This window comes from Lepisosteus platostomus, chromosome 12 (genome assembly GCF_059453375.1).
Source record: "Lepisosteus platostomus isolate fLepPlt1 chromosome 12, fLepPlt1.hap1, whole genome shotgun sequence".
Classification (NCBI taxonomy): domain Eukaryota; kingdom Metazoa; phylum Chordata; class Actinopteri; order Semionotiformes; family Lepisosteidae; genus Lepisosteus; species Lepisosteus platostomus.
The window spans coordinates 32338977-32353320 of record NC_142622.1 but is presented as its reverse complement, the minus strand read 5'-3'; the positions used below and the strand labels follow the sequence as shown (position 1 = coordinate 32353320).

The following is a 14344-nucleotide window of genomic DNA, read 5'->3' as shown; positions in this document are numbered from 1 at the left end:
TGAATCCATGGAGCCAATATGCACGAGATTCAGACCTCCTTGTTCACCCCTATGCTGCCCCTAGGAATCGGGCCCAGGCAGCTACAGTGATGGGTCCTGCTTCCATTACCCCCCCATCAGCTGGCATCCTACTGGTCGATACCGGTCTTAGACTTTTCCCCTCCTAAGCTTCTAGGTGCAGACATAGCAAATATTTCTCCTAATATTGCACATTCAACTTGAAACCTGTTCCTTTATAGCTACATTCAGTAAACAAAACCTCTCTTCCTTGCTCTGCATCAGGCTACTGTACTGGGACAACAGCCTTCTGCTGCCTTAGAGTTTCAATCTCAAACTAGCTAGTTAGCTACCAGTTAACCTCTTACTTGTGTTCTTCTGTAATGCATTCTGATGCAATTCAGAGTCCTAAGGAAACTGCTTCTCCCAGCAGCTGGTTTCCCATAGTCATCAAGCTAGCCAGTCCTGCTCTTGCTGCTAGCCCCTAGTGCTGCCACTATTTGTTGCCTCATGTTCTGGCAGGCGTAGCATACAGTATGTGCTTTTTAAGTGCTGCATCTGAACCCACTTGCTCAAACAGCACCAGGCCTGCATCATACAAATTCTGTCATTTGTTATACGCATGTATTTTGGCTAAAAATCCTCTCACTTCCAGTAAAACCACAGCCAATCTGACATGCTCTTAGCTCAGCATTTTGAATTCTGCAACAGTGTTTGTTCTTTGGATTTATGTTTGGAGGTCTGGGCAGCCTCACCATTAATGTAAGACTGCCAGTTCCCTCAACCAGGCAAGCTACGCCAAATATACTCTGCATATTTCATCGGATTACTGAATGGGCATATTACTAATGCATTTCCCACACTGTTCACTACCCACCAGTAACAAGTCTTCCTTTCACATTTTACATGAAATTGAGGAGCAAAATAACTATTTAGTTAAAAAGTGACTATTACTGTAACTATATGAACATTTTTCCATGAACACATTTTTGATGCAATCTAAGGAAATTAGGTTTCAATTTGCACTTCTTTTATTTTTTTGTGAATCTGCTAGTGTAAATTAAGAACTACCTTTATTTTTATTTTTATCAAAAGTTTAACATGTAGGAAACTTTAGTTTATTTTTAGATGTTTTTAATTAAGTGCAAAAATCATTGTACCAAAGTAATAACATTGCTTTCAGTTTTTTATCCTGATGCCCCAAAATTGTTCTCACATCTTTTTCTGATGGGTCCAGTCTATTTCCTTGGTTTGCAAATTAACAGAGTGCCTTTAGTTCTCTACCATCAGTGATGCAATAATAAAAATGTGTTTTAGTAATAGATGGGAATAACTAGGATTAGTTACTGTAATTCTGCTCTAGAAAGCAGTCAGTACTACCTTCAACTGCCTTTAGAGCTGTGGACTGATGAAAATACAATGCTCATTATCTTAGTCCTAAATATGAATAGCCTTTGAGTTGCCACTTATAATTCAGACACTTTGCTGCAGATCCAGACATTCAAAATGTGTTACATACTGTATGCTGCGCTAAAACACAATGGAAAATCCACAATAACTGCAAAGTACCACATGTTTTTTTTATGGGTTTTTTAAATCCCACAGCCTCTGCAGGATTTGAACCAGCAACCTTGCAACCACAGGCACAGATCCTCAGCCACAGTGCCACCATGCCACAGTTCATGCCACAGCTGAATTGAGTGTAACGTCTCATGTGCAGCATTTGGGCTGCAGGCAGAAAATGCCCAATTTCGAATCCTGGTCAATGCTGAGGGACAATCTTTTGCCAATTACAGAATTTAAATTGTGTACTGTTCAGACTTTTAATAATTTTAAACTGTGTATTACAGCATGTTAAACATTAAACTGATTAAAAAGTAGGTATATTTTATAAAAATAAGATTGCTTAGTTGGACAAAAGTACACAACCTGCCACCTTCTTTATACTGTAAATATTTTAATTAAGCATAAATTAACATTCTAACATTCTAAAGCTTATATACTGTACTTCATAAAAAGTTATAACGTTTTATACTTTTCTTAGAAAACGTGGTAAGAACACCACTTGCTGTTATTGTAAAAAAAAAAGTTGTACTGAAGACCTCTTATGCGCAGGGGAGCAAAGGGCTGTACTGTCACCACACTGCAACTGGCTTGTACTATCTGTATGCTTGCTGTTCGTTACAATATTAATAATGAATGACCATGGACGAGTTACATACAGAGGGGGTTTCAGAAATTAAACAGAGGTGTGGAACACCCTGTCTCAAAAATAGACGTTTGATAAATTGAAGGTTGTGAAAACAGTGACAAATCACCCTGAACAAATATGGCAAAGCCATTACACCAATGCGCACTGTGACAACTTAAGCTCTTCCTGAAAAGGGCAGGCAAAATGTTTCCAAGGAATTGTGGGTGAATGATGTTTACAGATGTTTACAAAGAAAGTGTACTACAGTAATAATTTGATACTCATACGGTACCATTTGATAATCATACGTTTTTTTTACTTCTATTCATTCAAAAGGTTAAAACATGATAACTTTTTATAAAGTATATAAACTAAATATAGTAAGAAGGAGCACTTAAAATGAAATACTTTGACGCTTAAAATGTTTATGAAGAAAGTGGAATACTAGTGTGTATTTTTTATTCAAACTAACAATACCAGTGATATACAGTTTAAATAATATGTTTATATTTCTAAATTAATATCGTTTTTGACCTTCAGACACATTATGCTCCTCTTCTTTTTATGCGCAACCAACAAAATTTCCCTTTAGTTTAAATATTCCATATTCATATTCAATACTAAGCAGATTTAAACATGCACAGTAAAGAGAACGCAGAAAAACCAAAGCATTACGAGCGCCGCCTGTCGGTCATTTTGGCTAGCCAATCACGTACCGCGCTAATCTGAAGATAATTTCGTGCAGTAAGGGCTTTTACCATGCATTTTGAATGGTTGCATCTGTAGATACAATAAACATTACTATAACTTCAACTTATTTGCTGATTATTGCTGTACGATCACTACTGACCTTAAATTATGTCTATTCACAATTATATACAGTACCTGTAATCTAAAAAGAGGATATAAATCCTTTAGTGTACACCCACAAAGTGAGTTTCTTTCAGATATTTCTAACTCGTTACATTCTGGACTTATTGTATACTTACAGTAGACTTTCTGGGTATAAAATAAGTTTACAAAATCAGTTACTATGCCTTTGAAACCTCCTGAAAGGACTGCTTCCTTCAATCCCTATTGCTATACAGTACGTTTACAGGCCTAATGTTTTCCAACAAGTTTGTTAGGAGAACATTTGTGATATCCTAATTAAAGTGAAAGCAGATTTGATTTTGTTTAGAATATCACATATGGTCTCTCTAAAAACTTGCTTACCATGTAAAAAACCTTATTTACAGGAGAGATGCATTCTGGTAACCTTTTCTTTTTAAAATGATCATACTGTACATCCTCACATTGCTTTATTTTCTATAGTCACCACATTCCCATGACAATACATTTTGCATAGAACAAATGACTCTTTCAAATTAAATGAAATGTTTGAGGGGTTAGCCAAGAAATTAGGTGACACCTTTATAGCACGCTAAAGCTTACTGTGATCAGACTTTAAGTGGTATTACTGGAATTGTGATAGCACTTTGAAAATAGTTGGATTTTGATAGATCAATGTCATCATTCCTAATTAAACAAATAAGGCTTGCAGGCTGGATTGTACCAAAAGTACATCTAGTGCAGCACCTGAACAAATATGTGTCTTTGAATTATACCTGAACTTAGTATCTATGGCTAACAAAGAGTAGGTGTGAGGATTTTGTGTGAACTGTATAATACAACCAAAAATACCACAGTAACATAAAATAATAATGTAAAATTCATATGAAAGTTAAATATGTTCTGTATGTAGGTGTTTTGATTTTAAAACTTGTTCTATTACTTTTAAATTGCTTTTGTTTTCAATGAGTTAATAGAATTAACACAAATGGTATTGGTTGTCTTGCTAAGGGTGAATTACATTTTAATTTTACAGCTACAAAGAGAGAGATCCATTGCCAATGGGTGAATCTTTTCTTTTTTCACACATTTGGAATTTTTCATTTTTTCTTTCCTTTTTACTTTTTTACCTTGACACAAAGGCCTTCTTTTTGAATCAGTGAACCAAGGCACATGCTAATATAAGGAAATTTCAGACTATTCTCACCTTAAAAAACATTTTAATGAACTAGACGATTAAAATGACTTGTGACTGCTAAAATGTGAGTTGTCATATTACCTGTCTTTTCTATGCATGTGAGGGGAAAATAAAGTTTAATTCTTTGGTTAAATACTTCCTACAGTTATAGAGTACCTGCACAGATTATCTAAAGTAAATGGTAGCAGCCTTTCTGGTAATGAGTTTCATTTTGGAGTGCTGTAGTGAGGTGTCCTTTAATGGAAACAGGAACAGAGACAGAAAAGGTGGAAAAGAGGAAGGGATGGAGTAGCACTACTGTATATGCCAAAAAGATTCTTCAGCACAGGGACCTAACCATGATCATAGATCCTATTAGGATCAAATACTGTATTGTATATGCCTAAATATAAAAATAGCAAAAGTGCTAAAAATACACAGACCACCAAATTCAGGTGTTAATTGTATCGCAACATTGTATAATGAAAAAAAGAACGTGTAAATGTGTTTTAATGAGAAACTTCAACATTCTTCAGATAGACTGTGAAAATCCAGGGATGTAAGTGGTAGAAACTAAGATATGGTTAATGGTTTCTTTCTTAGTTTATCAAAGCAGCTACGAGAGGGTGAGTTTCGATATAGACTTTTTAAACAATACTAAAAACAGAGTAAGGAAAATAGACGTGCAGGTACCATTCTGGAAGAGTGTGTAAGTAATATGGTATGCTTTGAAGCATATTTTGAAATTTTACAGTAAGACAAAACAAAGGTTTACAAGTTTAGGATCACAGACTATCAAGGAAAGAGACAGACCTCCTTAACTTGTAAACCTTTGTTTACGTCGGAGAGAAGTAAAATAGAGTGTGGTGTGATCAGTTAAGAATGAATGAATTGGATGATTAAAGGAATATAAAGATAGAAGGCTAGAAAGCAGTGGTCCAAAAATAAATGGTTTAAAAGACAAAATATAAGGAGAAAGAAAAATGAGGTTTTTGATTAAAGAATAAATTAAAGCAATATAACAAATTATCAGGTAAGAAAGGATATCAGAAAGACCAAGAGAGATATAAATGTAAATGTCAAGATGGAAGCTCAAAAAATAATGAAAGTTTTTTCTTAGAATTACAGCAGCAAAGGAACTGTAAGATTAAATAAAGTGTCTCAGAGATAAAAATGGGAAACCATTAAACAATAAATGGGAAACTGATATATTAATTGAATTTTACTAAAGTATTCACCAATGACAAAAATCCACAACATGCATCATGATGAGAATATACAAGTTCTATATTAAATACCATTAGCATAGAAGGTGTGGATCCCAACCATCCTGGCCACAAACGGTTCTCCCCCCTTCCCTCTGGTAAGCAGTACCGCACTGTTAAAGCATAGACCACTACACTCAAGAACAGCTTCTATACCATTATAGTGTGCATCCTCAGCAACAGCTAACTGCAGGGCCTCAGACTCAATAAACATCTGCACTCTGCACTTTTTACATCTGCACTCTACCACTTTTATTTCTCTATCTCACAACTACATATTTATTTATTTTTATGTACTGTGCATGACCCGAGAGATCAGCTCAAATAGAATTCCAATGTACGTGTACGTATGGCTATAAACTACTCTTCTCTCTCATTACTCATTTAAAATAAATTATCATCACATACAGTGCCTTGCGAAAGTATTCGGCCCCCTTGAACTTTTCAACCTTTTGCCACATTTCAGGCTTCAAACATAAAGATATAAATTTTTTATTTTATGTGAAGAATCACCAACAAGTGGGACACAATTGTGAAGTGGAACGAAATCTATTGGATTTTTGAAACTTTTTTAACTAATAAAAAAATGAGAAGTGGGGCGTGCAAAATTATTCGGCCCCCTTGCGTTAATACTTTGTAGAGCCACCTTTTGCTGCGATTACAGCTGCAAGTCGCTTGGGGTATGTCTCTATCAGTTTTGCACATCGAGAGACTGAAATTCTTGCCCATTCTTCCTTGCAAAACAGCTCGAGCTCAGTGAGGTTGGATGGAGAGCGTTTGTGAACAGCAGTTTTCAGCTCTTTCCACAGATTCTCGATTGGATTCAGGTCTGGACTTTGACTTGGCCATTCAAACACCTGGATACGTTTATTTGTGAACCATTCCTTTGTAGATTTTGCTGTATGTTTGGGATCATTGTCTTGTTGGAAGATAAATCTCCGTCCCAGTTTCAGGTCTTTTGCAGACTCCAACAGGTTTTCATCCAGAATGGTCCTGTATTTGGCTGCATCCATCTTCCCCTCAATTTTAACCATCTTCCCTGTCCCTGCTGAAGAAAAGCAGGCCCAAACCATGATGCTGCCACCACCATGTTTGACAGTGGGGATGGTGTGTTGAGGGTGATGAGCTGTGTTGCTTTTACGCCAAACATATCGTTTTGCATTGTGGCCAAAAAGTTCGATTTTGGTTTCATCTGACCAGAGCACCTTCTTCCACATGTTTGGGGTGTCTCCCAGGTGGCTTGTGGCAAACTTTAGACGAGACTTTTTATGGATATCTTTGAGAAATGGCTTTCTTCTTGCCATTCTTCCATAAAGGCCAGATTTGTGCAGTGTAAGACTGATTGTTGTCCTATGGACAGACTCTCCCACCTCAGCTGTAGTTCTCTGCAGTTCATCCAGAGTGATCATGGGCCTCTTGGCTGCATCTCTGATCAGTCTTCTCCTTGTCTGAGCTGAAAGTTTAGAGGGACGGCCAGGTCTTGGTAGATTTGCAGTGGTCTGATACTCCTTCCATTTCAAGATGATCGCTTGCACAGTGCTCCTTGGGATGTTTGAAGCTTGGGAAATCTTTTTGTATCCAAATCCGGCTTTAAACTTCTCCACAACAGTATTACGGACCTGCCTGGTGTGTTCCTTGGTCTTCATGATGCTCTCTGCACTTTCAACAGAACCTTGAGACTATCACAGAGCAGGTGCATTTATACAGAGACTTAATTACACACAGATGGATTCTATTTATCACCATCAGTCATTAAGGACAACATTGGATCATTCAGAGATCCTCGCTGAACTTCTGGAGTGAGTTTGCTGCACTGAAAGTAAAGGGGCCGAATAATTTTGCACGCCCCACTTTTCATTTTTTTATTAGTTAAAAAAGTTTCAAAAATCCAATAGATTTCGTTCCACTTCACAATTGTGTCCCACTTGTTGGTGATTCTTCACATAAAATAAAAAAAATTATATCTTTATGTTTGAAGCCTGAAATGTGGCAAAAGGTTGAAAAGTTCAAGGGGGCCGAATACTTTCGCAAGGCACTGTACATACCTTTTTTCTACAAGAAATAGCTCACTCTCTTTGTGTAGACCTGGAATAAGAATGTGTATAAATTTGGAAACATGAACTACAATTGGAGAATTTTCTTAACCTGTAAATTGACTTGACGGGAAAATGCGTATGAACATTTTGTAGCAATTCAACAGCTGGAAGCTGGTTTGTGTTTCCCAGTTGTGTCACTGTTCTTTTTTTTTTCTTGATGATACAGCTAAAATAAGTGCACTTGTTTGATAACAGATTTCAGTTAATATTTCTCTGATGTTTTCCATTTTATTTAGGATAAAGAATGTCCTGTCCCACCCAGGAAACACAAGAGAATTAAGAACAAATTAATAACGTGCATAAATTAAGATGTTAGAGTCTTCCTAAATTCACTTTGAATACCTTATTGTTAACATATTCATCTAAACCAATATTTTAATTAATTCAAGGATTTTTTCAACATCCTACATATTTCATAATGTGATGTTTTCTATTAGAAACGTAAATTTAGATAGTATGACACACTCTCAGAATAGCTTGCGAAGAGGAAAGGTTTAAGAGTAGTGCTGTGTTACAGTGATTTTGTGTGGCATTTTAAAACATATAAATGGCTCAGCATAAGCCATGTAAATGGGTTTGTGTGATAGATTGAGTGCAACACCGCCATGTCTCCAGCATGAATCCTATTATATCGACATTTAATACAAATTGGTAATAGGGTTAATAGTTATTTCATTTATCTGACAATTCGTGCATTCAAGCAAAATGCTGCACACATTAGAAAATGTACAAGTAAGTTGAATACTCAGATAGCATTTCTCTCAAGGAAAAAGAAAAATGCTTTTGCACAACTGTAATTGAAATGTCAGTTTCAACCAAATTATTCACTGAGAAAATGTAAAAGGGAGTTGATAAAAATGGTTAATATCCCCAATAATGTCAGATACATATAGATATGGTTTAACCTGCTTATGCATATGCAGTGTTTTGTGTAGATTTTATGTTTTATACACAGTATATTAAATCTGTAATGACTGACACATATGCTTTAAACAATATTTTTTGCTGCACAGATTGCTGAAATATTCCTCAACTAAATACTGTAAAGTTTCTTACAATTTGCTTAATTATTTCTCCCAAAAGGGAACAATATTTTTATATTTTATAATTTAAATCAGATGGTTACTTGATTTTCTCAGAGAAATTTAGGAATAGATTTCTTAACTATCATATACTGTAGATATCAAAATATCACACTTCAATCACAAATCATAAAGTTCTCAATGTAGCATTCTTTTATTTTTATTAACTTTTATTTTACAAATGTTTGAGCCCATTAGTTTGTAAAACAAAGCTGGTTCAGATTTGAACCTTTTACAAACTTGGAGACCTAATAAACTAAATCAAATAAAGTAGCTTTTCAGGGAACCCACCTTTTTAGTGACATAGTAACTTTTTGTTTTCACTTTTACAGGATCATTAAAAGCCAATATAGAATAAGTTATCCCAGTGTTCTGGGCTTTATTGGTAATTTCAAACACCAAGGACACAACATTTATTGTAGGTTTTAAGTTCGAATAAAGTGAAGTGTGCATGCAGAATGTTAAACTACAGACAGCATGAAAACAGCTTTGGTTCTTGAATGAAAATTGGTAAAGGTTATAAAATATTTAAATTTGAATAAATAATAATGTTGAAAATGGTTTTACTGTTTATTATGAAACATATTACAGACTACATTGATGTACTGTTTAAATCACTGTAAACATAAACACTGCCAATCCATTAGTGTTTAGATACTTCAGTATTTAGTCCACTCTGAGATGCCCTAATATTCTGTTAAAACAAGCCATGTCTTAATAGCAGCTGTGTCACCACAGGAAAATCTGTTAATCCATGGGATATTTCTTGTCTGTTTTCGTTGTGCTATTAAGATATCATCTATAAACAATTGGCATCTGGTACATGCTTGATGGAACAAAAGGAGTTACAAATATCAGGTTAGATTGAGCAATTACTATATTTCATAAAGATGCTGTTCATCTATAGTGGTTGTTAATGGTGTTACGCCTTTATAGGCAGAACCTACATCTTGACATTTGCACATTTTCATAACAAAATTTACCTATTTGCTTAACAACATGTACGGGAACTGCTCTTTCTTTCGACTACAGTCCATCTAAAATTCTGCAGTTAACATACTATGTTCTTTGCACTGCTCACCCCTTACAAGAGATTTTCTTAGCTTTTCATATGGGCTACATACAGTATCTCTGCTCAAATCCAGTTTTAAAACAAATTTCTCCCATATTTCTTGATAAATGATAATTAAAATTATTTTTTATTTTTATTTTTTAAGAGTCATATCTGAAATTCCCACCTAACTCCTAACAAAAAATATTAAATATGTCCCTTTATTAAACCACATAAAGCTAACACCAAATTTTCACGTGAACCTTGGTCTTTAAACATGAACTCTAAACTATGCTTGTCCTGGAGATTGGAGAAGTCTACAGTATATGCATAAATAAGGTTATAAGGATGAAAATTAAATAGGAAATGATGAACAAATTATCCTGAATGTTCTCTTTTTACCTTACTTAATATTGCATGCTTATGAAATGGAGAAAGGAAAACATTTACTGAATTATACACTTAATGTGCACAGAAAGCGAGGAAATAGGAAAACATCTGGAATGCAGATTCCCCTGTTAGGTCTCCTTTTTTGTGTTGTTATTATGTTCTGTTTTTCATGATTTTTCTTTTAAAAGTGTCTGATTTTTATCATAGCAACATATGTCATTATTATTGTTTAGTTAAACTAAATGTCTTAATTTAACAAAGCAAACAGTATTCAATGATTGTTTGTAATTCCTAGAAACCAAATCGATACACCTGTTTGTGATTTGTGTAGAATTACTAACGTGGCATGGCACGGTTACAATGGTTTTCTTAAACTGTGGAATGACTGTCATTATGAAACAGTACTGTATTTTTTTTAATTTTTACTTTACATTCTTTGGATCGCATTATATATTTTTTTTCTGGGGAGAGTCCAAGATACTTTTTTTTTTAGAAATTCTGGTGCTTCTATAATTCATATCAGACTAAATGATACCCTTTTATCAATAGAAAAAAAAAACAAGTTCCATTTTCTTAAAGTTTCCATTGGCTGACTGTAATTCATTTGATTTTTGTCTAAATTATCTGTTAATGTTTAGCAATGTAATAAGGCTACCTGTATATCTGACAGTGTAACTTTAATTGCGTGAAGGAAGACAGAAAAATACATAAAGCAATAAAGCATTTGTTGATGTGATAATCCATTTAAAACTAAGATTAACTTCCTTTTAATCAATAATCAATAAGCAAAATAACTTAGTCATTTTCCCTTGGTTACTTACTGTAAGTTTTTCTTTCACTAAGTTCTTCCTGAAAATGTAATCACACAGTCTAATCAGTTTGAGGTGAAGATAGCGATGGTTTCAAGTAAAGACAAAGAAGGGAAAAATACATGTTGTGTACTTTAGCCGTCCTGAGCTGTTGCTGTGCATGTTAATGTGAAGGAGGAAGACGATAAGCTCTGGTGGTCAAATGCTAGGAACCCAAAGGCTTTTTCAGGCTGCAATATTGCTCAGAAGAGCTAGCTTGCTGTGATTTCCAGCAGCTTAAATTAATGTTCTGTAGTAAACCTTCCCTTGGCAGAACGTACTGATGCAAATTGCTTCTTAGCTGGGTTTTTTCCTTCTTTCTTTTTTGAAAGTGTGGCAACAGTCTCTGGTTATTTCTGCATTGCTTTACTTGCTGGTTTTTGGATAAAGTCAAATCATCCTCTGTGAAGGACTAGACACCCGAAGGGCATAGACCAAATTGCTAGTGGTTTATTCAGTGCTGACACATTGCAGTGTGATCCTAACTGCCTTTTTGTACAGCAGGCAGAAAGGAAGGCTCAAGAGACATTCATCTATTCATCTCAGTAATAGTTTTCTTGCCACAGGAGGCTTAAGAAGATTTGTCCTGTGCACTTCCGTTTCATTTACAATGAGTGCAGTGCTGTTAGGTGAGTTAATATCAACTACATTTATAAGGGGTGAAATGTATTTAATTTTTTGAAGTGGTTGGTTGTAAAAAAAAGTACTTGTCATGGAAATAAAGCTCTGTAGTCCTTTCAAAGGAGAATTTTATATGTGCATCCCCTTAAGTATTCTCATTTTTATAATTTATTGCCATATGCTCATAAGGTTAATTAGTTCTGGACATGCTTGGCTGTTGAATCTGTCATGTAAGAAATGTAAACATGAGTGTAACTTCAATATTATTTTCAATGAAACAATGATAATTTGAATTAAAATGTGCATGCAAAACAGATACAGCATATTTTAAAATATTAGATATATTAGCCTTGTGGTTTGTTTTTCTGGGATAGGAATTTTAAGCAGAGCATCGTTATAAGGTGACAGCAAGTTATACAGACTTACAAAACCTTTTTATTTTGAGAAATAAATTATTCTCTATTGCTTACTATGGTTATATATTCTCATTATGATATTAATTTCCCTTGATAATGTTTTGGTTTGTCTTTCTACCTGCATAAAATTAAGGACATAAATGTCGATCTTCATTGTTGTGATCACAGTTAATTACTTTATATTTCTTTATGTTTCTTTTTCAGGATTCACTCAACATGGTTTATTATGAATGTTTGAATCCTACTTTTTGTTTTGTTCAATGCATTTAAACAGAAAAAAAAGTTGAACCCACGCAAATCTAAGTTATGTTTTTCTTTAATTAGCAAAAAGTCTTATCTTTCAAGATTATATACAGATTGACTTTCATGCCATGTATAGTAAGTGGTACAGTGTGACAAGTGTCATTTATTAAAGTATATTTAAATTTTCCCTCAGGAACATTTTATATAATCTTACAAAAGGTATTTAAAGGGTCAAGGAACTGACAGAGACAATTTGCAAATTTGAAAATAGCTAAGCATCAATACAAATGGAAGTTATTAACTGAAGTTAAGAAGGGATAACAATGACCAGTCAATGGAACACAGCTGTACCTAATCACCATCATTACAAAACTAGCTATATACAGTACAATGAACTCAGACGTCTGCTTCATATTTGTTTCAAGCATCCCTTCCCATTTCCACCTTGTAGCTGCCCCTTGGTTCACTCAGTCTGAATGGGATTCAAGCCTACTCATTTTAGGGTCAGAAAACTACCCATTAACCCAGCAAATTAAGCTAAACGCTTCTCACCAAGTATTCCAGACATTAATAAAGCATTCAATTTTTGGATGTTGTTTTTCCCAGTGAAATTTAGTTATGCTTAATATAGTTTGAAATAAGGAAGCAGATCCTCAAGGATTTAGAAATGACTGTGTCTATCAGAGGACAAAACCGGTTCACAGATACTATTTTGATGGGACCATGTTTTCATATAAAAATCCACTCAGTCATCAAGAAGGCTGTATCCTCTTTCCTGTTATCTCACTGACAACACAACATACAGCCCCTAGCTGGAATTATTTTATAAATCAATAAGCCTGCAGACAGTTTTAAAGTAAGTCCCACCAGTTACCCCTCTATTCCTGAAATACAAACAGCTTTGTGTTAGGTCAGTGTATTATGTGATTTATTAAACAGGATGAATTATTTTTGTGAGGATAAACTTGCTCTTTCTTCTTTTCATTTTAGTCAAGTTCATTATAATATCCAGTGTGAACCTTGTTTGGTGGATAAATATTTCACCATTTTTTTAATGTCCTATGTAGTACGATATGAGCAAACAAAAGCAATACGCACATACACTCTTGATTAATAATTTGTTTTTTATAAATTATGCCACATGATTTTTAACTGTTTCAGGATTAATTAGTGTTGTAAAGTTTTTGTTTGCACTAAACGTTTCAGTCATTAGATTGTTCAGTGCATTTTCTTAATTTGCTGTATGCTGTAAAACAAGTCTTTGTGAAGCTCTTGTATCTAAAGGAACATTTTAAATATTACTGTATAGATGCTGTTTTAAAAGAGAGAAACATCAGATAAATCTGCTGTATCATATAGCAACGTACAATACAGAAGGTCTTGTCAAACGTCCTCAAAATTCCTCTTCCAAATTTAGTAGCAGGTTCAGCTAAACCATCATTGATCTTACTGAAACTACCTAGTGTTTTTTATTATTTTTCAAAGCAAAATTTTAAGAATAGTATTAAAGTATTTGCAATTGTTATAGAAAACATAAACAATGTTATGTGTGTTATGTGGTTCTAGGGAAGTAAAATAATGTCTATTTCTTCACAGAATAGAATGCAAAGCCAACATATTTGTACGTAACAGGTAGAAACTTTCCAAAGATCAATAGCAATACTCTTAAAAGTATATTTTTTGTGTTTCTACATCACTTATACATCTAGCAAAAAAATATGTTCCATGTTTTCAGTGTTTATCTTTTGTCACAGGACATTCCTTTAACTGTTTCTAGTTCCCAGTTATATTCTGCTAAATATGTAACAAGGTGACTCACTCATTATACCAGACTCTATATTAATGTTATCAGTCCTTTGTACAGAATATACAGATGATGCTGATCACTAATTCCAGAATCTGTATAACTCACATTTCAGTCCTAAGTTATCTAATTCATATATAGTACATGTACCCTTCAGTTTACAAAGGTAATTTACCCCTCAAAAACTGTTTTTAATGCATAATTGTGCATACAGAAAATTAAATTCCTACAGTATTAATCCGCATTTAAAGGTTTATAACTTGCTCCAAGGGTGTAAAAATATTCCCATTATTCCCAGTTAAAATATTAAGGGTCTTTGAAATGCTTTCATA

General features: G+C 34.3%; 1 protein-coding gene across 7 annotated transcripts in view; it reads left to right on the top strand.

Annotated features, from left to right (window-relative positions):
* The window catches only part of znf385d (zinc finger protein 385D), a 288683-nt gene that overhangs the window by 93296 nt on the left and 181043 nt on the right, over positions 1 to 14344 (top strand). The gene's annotated exons all lie outside the window — the stretch shown is intronic.